This window comes from Canis lupus, chromosome 13, assembly GCF_003254725.2.
Source record: "Canis lupus dingo isolate Sandy chromosome 13, ASM325472v2, whole genome shotgun sequence".
Taxonomy (NCBI): Eukaryota; Metazoa; Chordata; class Mammalia; order Carnivora; family Canidae; genus Canis; species Canis lupus.
The window spans coordinates 33,932,013-33,951,089 of NC_064255.1; the positions used below are offsets into that span (position 1 = coordinate 33,932,013).

At 46.3% G+C, this 19,077-nt stretch overlaps 1 protein-coding gene across 2 annotated transcripts in view; it reads right to left on the reverse strand.

Moving 5' to 3' along the window:
* FAM135B (family with sequence similarity 135 member B) overlaps window positions 1–18,662 on the reverse strand; it is a 283,971-nt gene extending 265,309 nt beyond the window's left edge. Inside the window, exon 1 of one of the 2 annotated variants that reach the window (XM_025450413.3) lies at window positions 18,551–18,662. The gene's annotated coding sequence lies outside the window, so the exon portion shown is untranslated. The remainder of the gene's footprint in view (window positions 1–18,550) is intronic. The other variant, XM_025450411.3, reaches the window with a different exon arrangement.
* Window positions 18,663–19,077: the final 415 nt, after the last annotated feature.

Here is a 19,077-nt window from a genome sequence, read left to right on the forward strand (position 1 = left end):
GTAGGAGAGAAAGAAAAAGTGAGTGAGCGTGATTGTCTATTCAGTTGTAATTTTATTGTTTTAACTCAGTCCAAGCATTATGTAAATTGTGCATAAACTATAGCCACTCCTGAGGATCACTCCTGCTACAAAGAGTGCCTTGGGATTGATTTGTTATGCACATTACATAAAGATCAGTATTTCATGTTTTATTTGACTTTATCAACTTGTCTTACAGAAAAATTTAAATAGATTCAGTGATTCTATCTGAGAGTCGCAAAACCATTGTACTGAGTCAGCCAGACAACGGGAAGTAAACACAGCCCTGGTTCCTTCTTTCCAGCGTGGAGAGCTGAACCGTGCCCAGTGGAATACAGTGGACAGCGCTGCCTGCACCACTTGTGGAGGATGATGTAGGTGGCTGAGCAGAGTGAGTGCTTTGAAGCCAGACAGACTCCAAATAATATGCCAGTTCTATCCTTCCTTAACTGTGTGACCTTGGGCAAATTATTTACTCTCTGAGTCTCAGTTCCTTTGCTGCAAAATGAGAATAATAGACCTACCTATCTCACAGCTTCAGGGACAAAGGAGAAAAGGTCAAGTGGAAGTACAGAGGCCAGCATCTAAGGAGACTCAGTCATAGCTCTCTCTTCTTCTGTGAGTTTTACTTCTGTGTTCCTTTTCCTGCTTCTCTTATCTTTCTGTAGGAAAGAATTCAAATACTCTAACTGGGGAGTCACATCAAATCTCATGCATTCAACTACAACCTTCAAGCCAATAACACCTGTATTTCGGTCCTCATTCCAAACCTCTCCCAACAGTCATGGACTCTGTGGGTGGCTCCTGAGGAGACACCATATTATAGCTCTAAAAGCTTAGCCCTTTCTCCTTTATTCCTCTGTATTTGTAAGTAGCATCATTATCCATCCCATCTCCCCAAAAGGAATCTCAGAGTCATCCAGATTCAACATGCTCCCTTAACACCCAGAGGGAATCTGTCACCAAGATTTGTCAGTCAAAACCTGCAACAGTTCTAGAATTTGTTCACTCCATCTCCAGGTCCCACTACGTCCTACCTGGAAAGCAAAATACCGACAACACAAGATCCGGATAGGATCTGGGGCAATAGGAACTCTCTTCATTGCTGATGGGAATGCAAAATGCCTTAGCCACTGTGAAAGACAGAGACGCAGTTCCTTATAAAACTAAACATATCCTTATGCTATGATTCAGCAACATGCTCCTTGGTATTTACCCAATGAGCCAAAAACATGTCCACGTGAGAGCCTGCACACTCATGTTTATAGAACTTTAATTTATAATTGCTAAAACTTGAGAACCAAGATTCCTTCAGTAGGTGAACAGAGAAACTTGTACATCTGGATAATAAAATACTATTCAGCACTAAAAACAGATGAGCTATCAAGCCATAAAAACACATGGAGGAAACTTAAATGCACATTACCAAGTGAAAGAAACCAATCTGAGAAGGCTACACACTGTAGGATTCCAACTCTATGACATTCTGGAAAAAGCAAAACTATGAAAACAGTAAAAGGATTCATGATTGCAGGGGTTGAAGGAGGAACAGTTAAGAAGGCAGGGCATGGAGAATTTGTAAGGCAGGGAAACTATTCTACATGATTCTAAAATGGTACATATAGATCATTATAAATTTGTCCAAAGCTATAGAATATACAGCATCAAGAACCCATGATGTAAACTCTGGACTTTCAGTGTTAATGATGTTGCCAGTATGGGTTCATCAACTCTAAGAGATGTATCACTGTGGTAGAGGACGTGGATAGCAGGGGATGCTGTGCATCGGGGGAGGGGGGCGGGGATATATGGGAACTCTCTGTACTTTCTCCTCAGTTTTTCTGTGAGCTTAAAACTGCTCTAAAAAGTGAAATTTCTTAAAAGTAAACAGGAAACAAAATAGCCTCCCATCCAGTTATGGGGGCCCATCACAGCCCTATCTCATAATCTACCACAAAGCCTAAGAATGGTTCCTAAATAAAAAAACTGTTCAGGGTTCCTTGATACCAAAAACCCTCCCATGCTTTTCAGTAGCCTACAAATCAAAGGGCTCTGGACAAAGGGTTAGCAAGTGTCTTTCCCCTTCTGAATGAAGAACCTGACCACTGCATAAACTTTCTAGTCTGTTTCCTTGGAAACAGAGAATGACAGTTTGTGTCCACCATATCACTACACAACACTGCTTCCTGTGAAATGACCCATTGGGTAGACTGCATCTGGACTGGGAGAACTATGGATATTTAATGGGTGCCTTCTTGGGATTCTTAAAATGTAGAGATACATGTGACTGTAGGGACTCTAAAAAGTGATGCCTAGGGAGTTTCTGCAAGAGACAGATGGCTTCTGAAAAGCATGAGGTTCTTTAAGCCAGAGTGAACTCTGTGTCATCCTGTGCAGGTTGTTCCTCTTGGCACCTGAGCCATCTACGGTGTAGCTCCTACAAAGATTCCTGCTGAAGAGGGACACCTATGGCTCCTGAGAAGGCAGGCTTCCCCTCCAGTTGGCCTCCTCTTCTCTTTCAAGCCTCACATCTTTGCTCCCTTTCTATCCTAATCAGTAGGATGAAGTATAGACATTTGCCAGCAAGTATCATGTGATCTCATTCCTCCAAACCTTCCTGCATGTCCTCACCTCTTCATTGTTACCTTCCCATGCTCTTCCTACACTCAACTCCATGGTTACTTCCTTGGGACACTTCTACCTAGACCATGTCCCACACGGGGTGAAGCACTCCTTCATCTGTCCCCTACTTCACCATTGATCTTCCTTGCCCTATATTATCGTCATGTTCACTTATTTACCTGTTTGTTCATTATGAACACTCCACCCTTGATGGTTGCAAGATCTGCCCCTTGGTGGTTACCAAAGCCATTTTTGTAAATATAAGCTGATCATGTCAGTCACAATGGTGGGCACTGGTATTTGCTAATCCAACATCCACCCTTACTAAACAGAACCTTGATTTTTTTTTCCGGCACAACCACATGCCCAAATAAGCACCTCTTGAGATGCCCTTTTGGTTAGTGGTTGCCATGAGACCTAGCTCAGACCAAGCAGATGTTAGAAAACATCTACTGGATGGAATTATGAGAAAGCTACTGTTTTTCTGATCAAAAGAGATAAACTTGGCTGACACATGCCAATTCCTCCTCACCCTTCCTGCTTCCTATACATCTGGAATATGGACTCCATGCTTGATGGTAGAGAAGAGGTCTTACAAGCATGAATCTGAAAAAGAAAACTTCAGGCTAAAGATGGCAGAGAAGGAGGCTTGGGGAGACTGGGTTCTTGATTTCCCACAAAAAAAACTATACAAGCCAGACCAATAGTTGCATGAAAAAACCACGTCTCTATTTGGATATGCCACTGTCACTGGATTTCAGTTGCTCCAGCTAAAGCCAGTTCTGACTGATGCACAACTACACATAGTTTCTTCTCCCACAACAAGATACAATCTCAACCCATTCCCATGACACCTCGTTCCATCCCGTTGCCTGCAAACCTTATCACTCCCACCTCCTGCCACCTCCTCATCACCACATGTTCTCAGAGCCCCAGCCATTCCAGCTGGTCTAGTAACAAGTCCCCGGGAAACCCCATCTTTCGGCAGGTCCCTATCTTTGCACGGGTTCTTCCTCTGCCTCAGGATGGCTCTTCCCTGCCAGCCCCACCGTGTAGATGTACAACGGGCCTATCAGGACTGAGGTACACATCACCTCCTCCACAGAGCTTTCCTTGGCTTTATAGTTCCTCCTTTCCTTGAACTTCCAGAGAGCACCCTATGACTGCCTTTGCTACGGCAATTAATGAATTACTTTTAGGTCATCTGTCTTAATCATCGGCCTTCTCATCCATAACCTGAAACCTGTAGAGCAGTGCTCTAGCCTTATTGGGCACTCAAAAGATGTTTAAAGGTACTTCTAAATCTACTATCTCTACCTACGAAAGCTGTGATCTTTATCTTCTCTAAATTATCTGTAAAATATAGGTAGCCCTAGGGCCGCTATTCTATAATTCCAAGTAACACAACTCCAAAGGATAATGCGCTGTAGGTAACAAATGTCCTACCTTCAGGTGTCTATAGAATAAAATGTGAATTGCATCTCTGGAGTTGGCCACCCTACAGATTAAATGCTTAAATGCATGCAAAGTGCTTAACATCATGCCTGCTACAATAAGTTCAATCACATTAGTTATTGGGATGATGCTGAAGATAATGATTGTATCTTCCTTTGTATACTCAGCAGTAGACTTGGCCCAAGGTAGGTGCTCAGTAACATTTCCTGGATGAATAAATGACATGAAATTATCTTGGTTCTTGGTTCTAAATTATAAAGCACTCTGAAGTCTCAGCCCAAAAGGGCATGGAATCAAATGTTATCCCTGGGTACCTAATTTTCCCCACCAAAATAACTCCTGATGTTTATCCCCTGGAGCTTACCCCATTAGGCAGACTCAATGTCTGCTTCTGAGCAAGTGAGACCCTGGGGCAGGAACTTTCCAGAGAGGTTCTCCTGGGAACCAACTATGCAGGCTGGACAAAGCTAATAATAAACCAAACTCAACAATGCAGCCGTTAGCTGGGTCTGGATGCCCAGATCGGGGGCCCTGAGGATTTCTGCTCTGGATCTATCATTCCTGAAAATTTAATCTTCCCATGCAGCTTTCACAGGGATTCTCTGTGACACGAACAGGCTAGAGCAAAGCAAGAGCCACTTCCAACCATTGTCAGCTCAGGGGGACCTGGTATGGGGAGCAGCGGTCAGTGTGCTCAGGTGCTTTAATCCACTGGTTCCAAAATATCTGCACCATGATATAACTGGGATTGCCCGATTTCTGTGGGCCATGCACTCAGGTTGTACAATAAAATCCTACCTGGACAATTAAATAACATAAACGTTTAGCATAAACCTGTGGTAGGAAAGGACCATAGAGAAAGAGGGACTGAAATGGGTTCTAGCTCCAATTTCCCAAAGTCTACTAGGGAGGAAGACGAACATAGGCAAACGCCTCTACTAAAAGAGAGGAAGCGAGGGGGCATAGACAAAGAGTAGCAGGAATGGGATGGGTTCCGAGAAGGGACAGATTCAAAGGAAAGAGAAACAATTTGTAAGTGGAAGGAAGCCCAGCAGAAAGGACACAAGGCATAACCTCTTCAACACTTCTCATTTTACAAATGGAGAAAGTGAGCTTAAGAGGAGCAGGGTGGCTCATCCCAGCGCACAGTGCTCTTCGGACACTCCGTATGTCTCTATGGGATAGCTGGGCTTCAAGAAAGAGCTCTGGAACTGAATCTCCCTGAGCTGGAATCTGGGCTTTGAGACTGATCTGTGTGATTCCTGGCAAGTCACCTGATCTTACCCTGAGCTTCAGAATCCTCATCAATGGGAAGGGACAGGTGGGATGCCTTATCTCACAAAACTGCTAGGAAGAGGACATGAGCAAATCCATGGTATGTGTCTGGCCCAGGGAAAGCGTTTGCACATTGCTGAATGAATGCATGAATGAATGAATGAGTGTTCAAGAGCACTGTCTGGCAGAGGAAGAAAAAAGAAAATGCGTGCTATTTCTGGCTTCTCCCTCCTCTACTCACTGGAAAAACACAAGTTCTAGGAGAGAGGGACCAAGTCTGTCTTGTTCTCAACAGCAACCGCAGCCTGAAGCATGATGCGTGGCACACATTGTGTACTTGATCACACTTCCTTTTCTAATAAATTCGCCATCCTCCCTCCAGTCTTTTGCACTGTGGCAGGCACTTGGCTAAGTCCTATGCATGCAGTAGGCATGGCCTTTAATCATCCAGGCCACCTGTGAGAAAAGTGGCTTGGTTTTCCCTCTCTTACTGATGAAGAAACAGGTTCAGAGAAGTTCAGTAACTTTCCAAATCAGAGCTACCGAGTGGCAAAGTTGGAACATGGCCAGGACTCTCTGAATCCAAATGCTCTCCTTGCAACCTTCAGGGAAACATGTTCCTACGTCGCTGCTGGGGGTCAGGGCTGGGAGTGGGGCTGAGCGAATGGGAGCAGAGCTCGGCTTTGAGCAGAGCATGACCGGCACACCCAACAGCTTCTCTTGGTTTGATGTCAGGTCAAGCTAAGCCCAGCCACTGCGGGAGGCCAGAGGGCATAGACAGATGCAACCATCCAAGGAACAGGGAGAAGTTTTTCCAAAGAGACAATAATTGAGGGGAATCTAAATCAGTAAGGAGCTTGCCCAGAGGAAGGTGTGGGGTGTGTGTGTGTGAACATGTGCATATGTGTATTTGAGGGACAATAACACACTGTGCTGAAAGTGTAAGCAGATCAACCAGCTCCCTGTTCGGGAACACCTCACTCTCCATCTCCCTGGCAGTCATCATCAGGACCTCGTGATTACCTGCAAAGGAAGCTTCCAGGCCAACGCACTTCATTCCCACAAGCCTCACACTACAGCCAACCCAGCCTCAGTTTTAACCTAAAATGAGATGCATGCTAAAGTAATATATTGATTTTAAGTTCAGATGTATACAATATATTACACCAGCATCCCAGAAGTTTTGACACATATGTTAATCACTTAACTCTGAGTGAAAACATCTAGGGGGACACTTCAATTAAACCACACAATGGAGAAAAGCCAGATCTGCAATCCCAGTAAATGTATTTGCTTTCATTTCGGTCTGACACAGTCAATAAAGTATAAAGTGGAAAAGTAAACACCTAGAATTTTGACTATTCACCTGAGCAAGTAGGGAGAACACAGATTGCCCTGGACTATTCCTCCTCTTTCTCCTCCCCCTCCTTCTACTCCTTCTACTTCCTTTTTTTTTTTTTTTTTTTTAACCTAAGCAGGCTCCTAATTAAATAAACTGTCCTTCCGAGTAATCATGCTTGCAGTTTTCATGCATATTCCAGAATTAAAAGGTGTTAGAAGCGGACCGATGATAGGGATCATCAAACAAATCCCCTCCTCACCTCCCCCCTTCATATTCCAAGTCAAACAGAAGCTTACTCACTTTCTCAAATCCACACCAGCTGAGTGGTCAAAGGCCAGATATTTTGACTAAATAGTCCTTGAGTTTTGTTCTGGGTTTTTTGTTTTGTTGTGCTTTTATGATCCACAGCTGACTTTTAAATGTCCTTCACAAGGGACATCTGCAAGGTGGCTGAGAAGGGACAAGCTTCAGGATCAGACAGGTTGAGGGGAACCTGTCCAAGCTTCATCTCCTACAGCTGTGGCACTGTGAGCCAATTACTTCCCCTCTCTGTGCTGAGTCTCCTCAGAGCTATGGAGAGGGCTGGTACTAGCTCCTGCATGAAGATTAAATAAAAATATAGCCAGGGAAAGGACTTCCTACAGTCACCAGCAGGAAGTAAGTACTAGAAAGGGCTTCCTTTCCCCTCCTACCGGCACCACCGCATCATTTGATTCCAGCCTGTCACTTACAGATGATTTATGATCATTTTTGTCTCCAGCATCCCCCTGCTCTTAGAAAGAAGGGGAAAGAAAGAAAAACCAAGTAAATCTCATTCTATTATTCAGGAGCAATTATATTAATATTCATTTTATTCTCCCAAAAGGCCAACACAAGTCAGCATGTTAAAATACCGAGTTTGATGAATTCTACCTTGGGCATAAGATTCCAAGGATAATCTTATCTTTAAACATTTCCTTTAAACAAACTAAGGGGGGAAAAATGGCAATCCATTCTTCGACTCATTTTATATTCTGACTTAAAAATCAACAAGTTTTCACAAAAACCGCCAGCTCAGTCCCCCATCCGTTCCTACACCAACATCTCAGCTAGGATGACATATGCCCAAAAATTAATTTTCCAGAAAACTTATACCAATCCCTTCCATACTAAATACTTTTATACTTAATTTTAGCAATTTCTGATGTAGCTCATTTTAGAAAGTATACTCCCCTGCCTTATTTCAGCAGAGTTTACAGACTATAATTTAGTTTTTCCTGATGACTCACCGTCACACTTCTGAACGTAAGTGATGGCTGATCACTTAGCACTCGATGCCCTCAAAGACCCCTACTGCATGAACATCTCCAAAGTTCCTACACTGAGGATCCCACGATCCTTCCTAATAGATATCCCTTGGTTCACCCCGTGGGGATGTTCCATTCAAGGAAAGGTCTCACCCAGCCTCCTCAGTTTTCATAGTAGAGGGTCAATCTCACCATACACTTTGTTGACATTGAAGTATACATATCAGCCTCTAATCAGAATAAACACTGATGAAACACCGACTGTGGGTCAATGATGATAATAGATTTTATTTAACTTGATTTATTTATTTTTTTAAATTTCATTTTCATTAAAAATTCCTTATGGGTTGCCTATTATCATTGTTTTACAGAACTAAGGGACAGCCCTGGTGGCGCAGCAGTTTAGCGACGCCTGCCGCCCCGGTGTGATCTTGGAGATCCAAGATCGGGTCCCACGTCGGGCTTCCTGCATGGAGCCTGCTTCTCCCTCTGCCTGTGTCTCTGCCTCTCTCTCTCTCTCTCTCTCTCTCTCTCTCTCTGAATGAATAAATGGATAAATCTTAAAGAAGAAAGAAAGAAAGAAAGAAAGAAAGAAAGAAAGAAAGAAAGAAAGAAAGAAAGAAAGAAAGAAACTAAGGTCACCACAGATAAAGTAGCACAATATCCTAGAGAGAAGCTGGGATTATTACCAGGTTATCAGGAAGACTATTGTGGAAACTGTATGCCATAGAAACCGCCCCCCAGAGTAGTGATAAAAAGGGGGGTTATAGAACAAGAAGGCTAATGAATTAAAAGGAGAGAGATACTTGACCCGAGATTGGCATGAAATAAAAAAATGGCACCAATGGAAGAATTTAGCAAGCAAGCTAAGCAAGCAGGCTGTGTTCAACAGATGATTTGGTATATATATCAGGTATGATGTATGAACGAAGGCATGTCTGAGTGGAGTAGAGGCAAAGCTCTCCAAGCTGAGACAGTGAAGGCCAAGGTGCTATAGGAGTCATTGAACTGGCCATAGAAGGCATCCAAGATAATAACAGTAGGACTCAGGGTGTTGAGGAAAACCAAGGTCCAGGAATCAGAATGATCAGGGCCTGGAGAGTAGGCTATGAGCAAAAGGCCAGTGCGTGACTGGTCAGGCTAGTAGGTACCAGTGTAGCTGGCATCCCACTGCAATCTGCCCTGACCCATGATGCTTTCAAGAGAGGAGCAGGAGAAGGCATGGCTAAATCAGGAAGGGAAATCACAGCAGGGCTCTTTGGGTTCCGAGCATTACAAAGTTCAGGGAGATTTTTTTATAGTACGTTTTCGTGACTTCCTTAGGGCACAGACATTCTATGAGGATCACAGGGTCTTGTGACTGAACGTCATAAGATCCAAAGCAGTAGCTTTGTCTTATAGGAAGACTTGGGACCAATAGTGGAAATACCAATTAGAATGTAGCCAACACAACTGACGCCCCACCCTCACACCCTCTACCAGGCTGGTACACGCATCACCCAGCTTCTGTGGCAGCTTGATAACAACCCATCATTGCTCTACTCTCCTGAGAATCTTCCTCAGCTGATCCAAGCTGCTTTGCTGGGGAATACCTGGCATATATGTCTCCTGGAGTCGGATTTAGGGAAATGACCTTGCCTCAAGGTGGAAAATGTTGTAGAGCCATGTGTACCTCACAGCTCCCCGTGTGAGCAGGAAAACCAGCTAAGGCTACACGTACATCTAGGCCCATTCTCCTCCTCACCCAGCTCCTCTGTCCTCCCTTCCTGTCAGGTTTCAGCTGAGAGCACCCCTCCATCAAGTACCTGTACAGGAGCCATTCCAGGCTCTATGCTCAGGATGTAGAGGGTAGGCCTATATCTCAGGATCTAAGAGAGGAGCTTCTATCTCCTGAGGCTAAGTAACTGTCCAGGGTCACCTGGCTAACAAATGGCAAAATTAGAGAAACCAATTCGGTTTGTCCAGGACTGGGGGAAGAGGGAGGGAGGGCTTTCCAGGAGGCAAGACCTTCAGTTTTCAAACAAGAACAGTCAGTCCCAGGGAAAAAGAGACTAGACAGGTCAGTGTACTCCTGAACTGGAAGCCTACCACCTGACCAGAAGTTCTAAGTGGTACTTACACAAGGCTATGGTTATTTGTGCTTAAACTGAAAAACTGTTATTCCATTATTGAAGATTCCTGGCATTCTTTTCTTCTGTATGTGCTTTGATAAATATTAGCCACATGCTCAGAGTGCCAGGAGATGTTCTAAGTGTTTGGGGCGGCTGTAAACACGGCAAAGTCCCTGCAACCAAGGAGCTCACCATCTTGCAGAGGAGAGAGTCGATAAGAAAGGCAAACAAACACATCTGTAATAATATTGCTGGTGCACACACAGGGATGAATGCTATGGAGAAAAACACAGCGAGGTCCACGACTGGTGATGGGAAGCATTTGTTTGGAGGTGGTGGTCCAGAAAGGCATCTCACAGGAAAGTCTTAGATGAGGCAGAGAAGGAACCACGGAAACATGAGGCAGAGACTTGTCCTAGCAGCAGTGTGGAATGACTGTAAGAAGCTCTGAAGCTGTGGTTTATGTATACAATGGAATATTACTCAGCTATTAGAAATGACAAATACCCACCATTTGCTTCAACGTGGATGGAACTGGAGGGTATTATGCTGAGTGAAGTAAGTCAGTCGGAGAAGGACAAACATTATATGTTCACATTCATGTGGGGAATATAAAGAATAGTGAAAGGGAATATAAGGGAAGGGAGAAGAAATGTGTGGGAAATATCAGAAAGGGAGACAGAACGTAAAGACTGCTAACTCTGGGAAACGAACTAGGAGTGGTGGAAAGGGAGGAGGGCGGGGGGTGGGAGTGAATGGGTGACGGGCACTTGGGGTTATTCTGTATGTTGGTAAATTGAACACCAATAAAAAATAAATTAAAAAAAAAAAGAAGCTCTGAAGGCAAGGGGAAGCTATCGAGTGCGTTTGTCTTTTTTGTTTCATTTTGGAAAGGGCGGTGGTAGAGACCCGGTGATCCTAAAAGAACATCTTTATCGCCTCATTCTATATACTTCCCTTGGGTGATCAAGTCTACTCCCCTGCTCTCAATTAGCGTCTATGTGCTGATGATTCCCCAAGTCTATATTCAGCCAAGTACTCTATTCTGGGCTTGACGGAGATCTTTAATTGCCAAAAACGTACAGAGATGTCCTCAGAGACCTAAAAATCTACTTATTCAAAACAGAACTCATGTTCCCTTTCAAACTCTGTTCTTTTGCCTGTGTCCTCAGGGTAAGGGACAGCAACAAGCCCATTCCTTGAGGTCAGAAGACTAAGCATCATCCTTGATGCCTCTCCGCTTTTAGACATTGTATGCTGGGTTGTCCAATACTCCCAACAGGCTACTGCCTTAACAGCTCTTGAATCTGTTCTTTCTTCATCCCTATAACCTTAACCTTGCTGATAGCCATCATTACCTCCACACACCCTGGATTTCCTGCAAGAGCCTCCCACCAAGTCTCTATGCTTCTCATCTTACACCCCTCCCATGCATTCTGTATCCTGCAGCCTGAATCCAAAACGCCTATGTGTCTCGGTCTTCCAGTATAAAACCCTTCCAGTATAAAACTGTTAAACAAAGCTGGAGGCATCACATTTCCCAATTTCAAATTATATGACAAAGCCACAGGAATTAAAACAGTATGGTACTGGCATAAAAACTGACACATATGTCAATGGAACAGAATAAAGAGCCCAGAAATAAACCCACGCATATATGTTTAATTAATCTCTGACAAGGGTGTCAACAATGCACAATGAGGAAAGAACAGTCTCTTTGATCAATAGTATTAGCAAAATTCGATATTCACATGTAAAAGAGTAAAATTAAACCTTCATTTTACACTATACACAAAACCCAAAATGGATTAGACTTATACATACAACTGGAACTTAAAAACTCCTAAAATAATAAATAGGGAAAAAGCTTCTCTGACACTGGTCTTGGCAATGAGTTTTTGGATATGACACCCAAATCACAGGCAACAAAACAAAAAAATAAACAAGTAGGACTACTTCGAACTAATGGTGTCCGCATAGCAAAGGAAACAATCAACAGAGTCAAAAAGCAGCCTACAGGATGGGACTATATATTTACAAACCATTTATCTAATAAGGGGTTAATATCCAAAATATGTAAAGAATTCATATAATCTAAGAGCATAAAAACAAATAACCCAATCAAAAAATAGACAAAGGACCTGTATCGACATATTTCCAAAGAAGTTCCATGTGTATCTCTTCTTACTCATCTTCAGTGGGTACATGAAAAAGTGTCCAACGTTGCTAATCATCAGGCAAATGCAAATCAAAACTATAATGAGATATCACTTCACATCTGCTAAAATGATTATTATTTTTAAAAAACTAAGGTAAGGGTTGGCGGGAAGGTGAAGAAAAGGGAACTTTGGTACACGGTTGGTGGGAAAGTAATTGCTAGAGCCATCATGGAAAACAACATGGAGGCTTCTGAAAAAAATTAAAAATAGAATTACCATATGACTCAGCAATCCCACTTCTCAGTATATGTCCAAAGAAATTGAAATCCAGATTTCTAAGAGATACCTGAATTTCCATGTTCACTATAGTATTATTCATCATAGCCAAGATACGGAAGCAAACTAAATATCCATCAGTGGATAAATAAGTAGAAGAAATGTGGTCTAAACATACAGTGGACCATGATTTGGTCTTAAAAAACAAGAAACCCTGCCACTGTGACAATATGAACAGACCTGGAGGTTATCATGCCATGTGAACTAAGACAAGCACAGAAAGGCAAATACTGTATGATCTCACTTAAACATGGAGCCTAGGGATCCCTGGGTGGCGCAGCGGTTTGGTGCCTGCCTTTGGCCCAGGGCGCGATCCTGGAGACCCGGGATCGAGTCCCACGTCGGGCTCCCGGTGCATGGAGCCTGCTTCTCCCTCTGCCTGTGTCTCTGCCTCTCTCTCTCTCTTTCTGTGACTATCATAAATAAATAAAAATTTAAAAAAAAAAAAAAAAAAAAAAAAAAAAAACATGGAGCCTAAAACAGTCAAACTCGTAGAAGCAGAGAGCGGAAAGGAGGTTATCAGAGGCTGGGGCTGCTCAGCGGTACAAAGTTTCAGGTAGGTAAGATGAGTAAGTTCTGCAGAGCCAAAGCGTAGCGTGGTGACCGTAGGTAATCATACACTTGCAATTTGCCAAGCGTTCTCATTACATCTGGTTTTAGTTTGACAAAAATCCCTCTAGCTGCCATGCACAGAGCAGAGGCAGAGGCAGGGATGTCAGTTAAGAGCCTGGTGTATTTGTCCAGATGAGAGATGAAGGGGCTTGAACCAGAGTAATCATAGTAGGGACCAAAAGAAAGACCTGAGTGTCACCCTTGACTCCTTCCTCCCCTTGACCTGCACCAATAGTCATCACATGTGTCCCATTGAGACTTCTCAGATAAATGATGCCGTGTATTCATTTATCTGCCAAGTCTCCTAGAGGCCACCACATTTCTCCGCTGATCCAATCTTCTCTAATCCAACCTCTACTCTCCAGCTATGTTCTGCTAACTCTGGGAAACGAACTAGGGGTGGTATTGGTATTCGCCCCAAACACTTAGAACATCTCCTGGCACTCTGAGCATGTGGCTAATATTTATCAAAGCACATATGTTCTGCTCAACTCTAAACCTTTCCTAGGCTCCCATCACCTTCAGGTTAGACCACACGCTCTGTAGTGTGGCTCCTGAAACTCTCAATGATGTGGCTCCTTATCCCCTTGGCCTCAGGGGACGCCTTTCCATTCCTTGCGCCCCAGCCCTGCTCATCTGTTTCAGCTCTCTGCTACCTCTTGCTTCCACAGCTCTGCGCGTTACTTCCTCCTCCTGATGGCCCTTCCCTGCCGTCTCCATTTGGAAATTGCCTGACTTCAGCTTAGAATCTCTCTCTTCTGTGAAGCCTTTCTTGGAGGCCCCTACCAGGAAGCATGTTAAAAAACACCTTGTCTTTTTCCCCCCTACAGAACCTTATGTTGGCTGGTTTGCCCTAGTCTATCCCCACACCTGCTCCCCCAGCTACATGGGGCAGATCCCAGTGGTGCTCACAGTTGACTCTCAAGGCCTGGCAGGATGAGTGGCACAGAGCAGACTACGGACTCAGATTTCCTATACTGGGCACACCACAGTGCCTCTCCAAGCACAGGGCAGGTGGAAGGCCACAGGAAAGAGTCCTGGCCCACGGCTCCAGTCTCCTACGCGGTGCTAAAATCTCCCTCAGGAATTACTCCTGAGATTGGTGTGCAGCCACCTAGAAATGATTCATGTTTGAACAGAAACATTTGACACTGCTGAGCACTCAGAGTCTGGGAAGCTCAGCGAATATTAGAGATGTCTGCAAATCTCCTCCAGCTCTCTCGGGTAAGATCAGGCTTCAATCAAATAGTTTTGTCTATTTTGGTTTTGTTTAAGATTTTATTTATTCATTTTATTTGAGGAGAGGGGGAGAGAGAATCCCAAGCAGACTCTCTGCTGAGCTTAGAGCCAGCCCAATGTGGGGCTTGATCCCATGACTCTGAAATCATGACCTGAGCCAAAACCAAGAGTCGGATGCTTAACTGACTGAGCCACCCAGGTGCCCCTAGTTTCTTCTATTTTGAATGAAGGAGGTCTTCCAACATGGACAGGGCAGCCTAGTATCTTATCTGGGGCTGGATAAGAATTGAGCTGGGTTATGGATGAATAGCAAACAGTATTCAACACTTTCTAAGTCCCAGGATCGCCTTGGGGACACTGCTCTTCTAGACTTGGGAAAATTCTAAAAGAAAAGAAATATGCTGGTTATACCAAATTAAAATGTAAAGTTTGGACAAGTGACGAATCTTGATAGAAAGGACAGCCAAGAGTCACAGCCATAGCTTTGGTGAGGAGACCCGTAGTATGGAAATGCTGAGAGAGCAGAGCTAGATGGGGCCATGGGAATCCTTCAAACCAAGGCCCAGAGAGGTGAGGTGAGGGCCCAGGTCGACAGTCCTGTAAGCAGTCTGTGTCAGGGCGGGAGTGACAATTCAGTCCGAAAATCGAAATCTTTAGCTTCTTCTACTCCCTCGTGGCATCTCGCATGAGAGACTCTCTGGGTGTACGTGGTGTTCTCCCTCTACCTCCCCACCCTCCAACCCCAATAAGGAAGGTAGATAAAATACAAGGAGGAAATGGCCCCGGTGCATTTCCAAAAATTCCCAAACCTTCACTGGCAATTACAGGTGTACTGTCCTGGTGTACATCTTCCCAACCTATCTTGAAAGGTGGCTGTTGTTGTAACGCTACCCAGGTAAGGCAAAAGGGCTGACGGGGACAAAATGACTTACTGAAGGTCACCTGAAGCTAACAAGTGGAGAAGCCAGAATTTCTAGCCCATCTCATCTGGTGCAGTGTAACTAGATGTAGAGATTTTGCTCATTTTCCAGAACAACAAGAAAAAAAAAAAGTAAGGAAAATAAATAATTTATTGAGTAGAGTATTGTACAGTTCATGAACTGCTTTGAGTGCATGGCCACTCATTCACTCCAAGCACTCAGCACCAATGGACAGTATTATCGTTCACGCTTTACAAATGAGGAAACTGAGGCATGAGGAGACCAAGTATCCTAGTTCCAGGTCCCCACAGGACCAGATTCAAACTTCTTGCTCTAATCTATGTCCTTTTCCATAACATTAGAGCTGAAATCAAGGAAAGAAATTGAAAGGAGAGAAATGCGTTTTAAGCTTAAAAGATTCCATCAGTTGTTTTCAGCAAATGTTATATGAAGGCCATTCAGTACTAGATTACAGTTATTCTAAAGTACCCACTTGAAAAAAAATGAGCATTTTAAGGCAAAATATGTGTTTCTGTTCTCCTTCACTGTGCTTCAGTGGGCTGACCCTACGTAATGCACAACAACCCAGCAAGCATCCTTCCTGCTTACTGCACATACTGAGATGGCAGGAGGCAGCTGGGACAGCCTTTGTATGAACCTCTCTTCCGGTGCAGGTGGTCATGCTGCAGGTAAGGCTTCTCCACTTACTCAGCCACTCACCGGGGCGGTCGTCTGCAAGGTGCCAGGGCCACAACTGTGCTAGAATAAGGCGAGGTTCCTACCCTCAGGAAGCATGAACTCTAGAGAGGGCAGGCATACGTGTGAGCAACGACAACATGACACAGCACAGGCTGACCCAGAGCAGGTAGGTCTACGGTGCTGTGGGAGCCCAGGGGAGACAGCTCGGGATGCCTTCCCATCGGAAGAGGCATTGGAATTGGGTCACCAAGGGAAGTGGGAAGTGCAAAATGGTCATTACAGGCAGAGAGGCCAGTGTGAGCAGGGTATAAAAGAGCAGAGAATAGTTTTCATAAGGCAGTCCTGGCTCCTTCCAGAAATTATGCTTCCCTAGGCAATTACATCAGGCGGAAAGCATTCAGTCAAATTGGGCAAACATTCGGTAAGCATCTACTATCACAGTGCAGAGTTGTATAAAGCTGAATCCCGCCCACAAGGAACTCACAACATGCCCAATGTATCCGCCTAACCAACATTTAAACAAGTCCCTACTATGTGCAAATCCCTTTGGACACTCTAGAGCACTTAGTCCAACTCTGGGGTGAGCAGACCTCAGTGTTCCCAAATTCTGCATCGGACGCCAAAGCTCTTGACCTTCATCATTTGTAAACAAGGATGACATGCTGTGTTTCCCCTGATAAAGGCCTCTTTAGATTTCCCTGAGTGTATCTTGGACCAGATTACGGCGTTTCAACTGTGAGTCACTGACCAACGTTTCTGCCCCTGTTTCCAAGCTGATGTCTGTGTAATGACTTGCTGATCTGAGCAAGGGAGCCTCCTCAGAAAATGACAATTCTTTTCACGTGCATGGCACATTAGGTTTTGAAAAGCCTTTCTCCGCCCATCTTCTCCATCATCCCACTCGATTGTCACAAGAGCCTGGCAAGGTGCAAGAGCTGTCAGCATCCCCATTCTACAGATGAGAGGAAGAAGTCACAGCACGGTGGAGCAAATTCAAGGTCACACAGCAAGTGTATGGCTAAACGAGAGCTCAAAACCATGTCTTCTGACTCCCCAATCTCGTCCTCTTTTCTCTACACCTTACCATCTGCCTGGAATACAGTAATACCATCCTCATTATGACATGAATCCCAGATGAAATGCTGGTCAAATCACATCCCCTCAGGCAACATAACTACAGCATAAATTAAAAGCCCAATTAAAAAACATGGCCTTTTTACTGGGACTTATCACTGTCCCCCGAGGCCAGGGTATAAAGAGAAAGCCCTATAAAAGTCAGTGGCTGCCCATCCTGGAAATTACCCAGAGACCCATTTACCCATATGCCAGAGCCTTTAGACCCAAATCATTCACCTAACTTTATCAGCCTTTTCTATGTTCTTCTGTGGCGCTGGCCCCCACGGAGCTGGAATCATTGCCCACACCTCTGCCCCTCTCTCTGGCCTGAAGACGCAGGTGACGGTCCATCCCTCCGAGGGGACTCTCAGCTGATACATACATCTCTTAATAGGAGGAGCCTCAGAACCTGATGAAAAACCAATGCTTCCCTAGTTCAAACGGAGCACCCAAGCAAAATTCTCTAGCTGTCTCAAAGTGAGATAGTCTGCCAAAGGCTGGAGCCCTGGGTGGCCAAGGGGACAAAGAGTGTTATTATACTCCTTGGAGCATTGTTTTGCTGACAATAGTGGTGGTGAGGGGGTGTGGGGGGGGGAAGGAGGGCTAGAAATGAGGTGAGGAGAAAAGGAAGGGGCATTTGGATTGCTTGTTCCTAATTCTCCACCTAGTCCCACTCCACCCCCAGCAGTCAAAGGCGGTATAACGTGATAAACTCCAGGGATACCCCTGGGTCCCGAAATGGTAATAGTTACTACTTCCCTTGCCCGAATGTCCCCTCCGGTTGCTGGTTGCTGGGGTTGAAGCCGACTTTTACAGATCCAGAGCTGGTGTGCGCTCTGGTTCCTTTGCATGTCATAGCTGAGCTGCAGTGTCGCCCCCCCCTTCCCCCCCCCCCCCCCCCGCCTCCAGCTCTGTCCCCAGCCGAGCCACAGGGAGAACAGGTCTCTGGGTCAGCCCGGATCACAGAGCATCGCTCGCACTGCCCCCCGTCACCCCCCGACACCGGCTCCTCCGGGGCTCACGGGCTCGGGGACCCGCCTGCACAAGGGTCTGGATGTGCTCCCTGCAGCCTCCATCTGGGACTTCTGCGGGGACCACCGCCTTCGCCCAGCGCGTCCCCCCCCCCCATCAGCCCGGACGTCCCCTCCCGCCCTCTCACACCTGCCCAGAGGTGCCCGGAGGCTAGAGGGCAGAGGGCTGGGGGGCGGGGGGCGGCCCGGAGGGGAGACCGAAGGAGATAACCACATTTCGCGGCGGAATCCCTGTTAAGTAACAGAAAGCCATCCAACTGGCAACCACGCTCCCAGAAACGTCACCGCCACCGAGGAGAGAGTTTGCCGCCGCCGACCCGAGCGCTCACCTGCCTGCCTCCCGCTGCAGGGCTCCCCGGCTCCCCGGCTCCCGGCTCCCCGGCTCCCCGGCTCCGCGCCGCGCCGCTCCCTCCCTCCGAGCCCGCTCTCCGCAGCGGCGGGGGGCGCTCCGCGGGGTCCGGGCGCCCGCGCGCTGGGTCTCGGGCCCCGGCGAGGCTGCCGGAGGAGGAGCGAGCGCCGCCGCCGCGCCGCCGCGGTGCTGATGCGGTTGCTATGGTTATGGAACTCCGCAGCTGCCCCCTCGCGGCGCAACAGCTGCCCGCCGCGGCCTCCGGGCAGCCCCGCCAGCCGGGCCGGGGGGAGGCGGCGCTCGGGGCGGGCGGCCAGCACTGCGGAGGAGCACGCGGCCGGCCGCGCTGGCGCCTGCGGGTCCGCTCCCGGCTCCCGGCTCCCGCTCCGGCTCTCGGCTCTCGGCTCTCGGCTCTCGGCTCTCCGCGCCCGCGCCCGCCCCCGCCCCCGCCCCGACCCCGCGCCCCGCCCCGCCCCGGCCCTCTCCGCGCCAGCCCGCGCCCCGCAC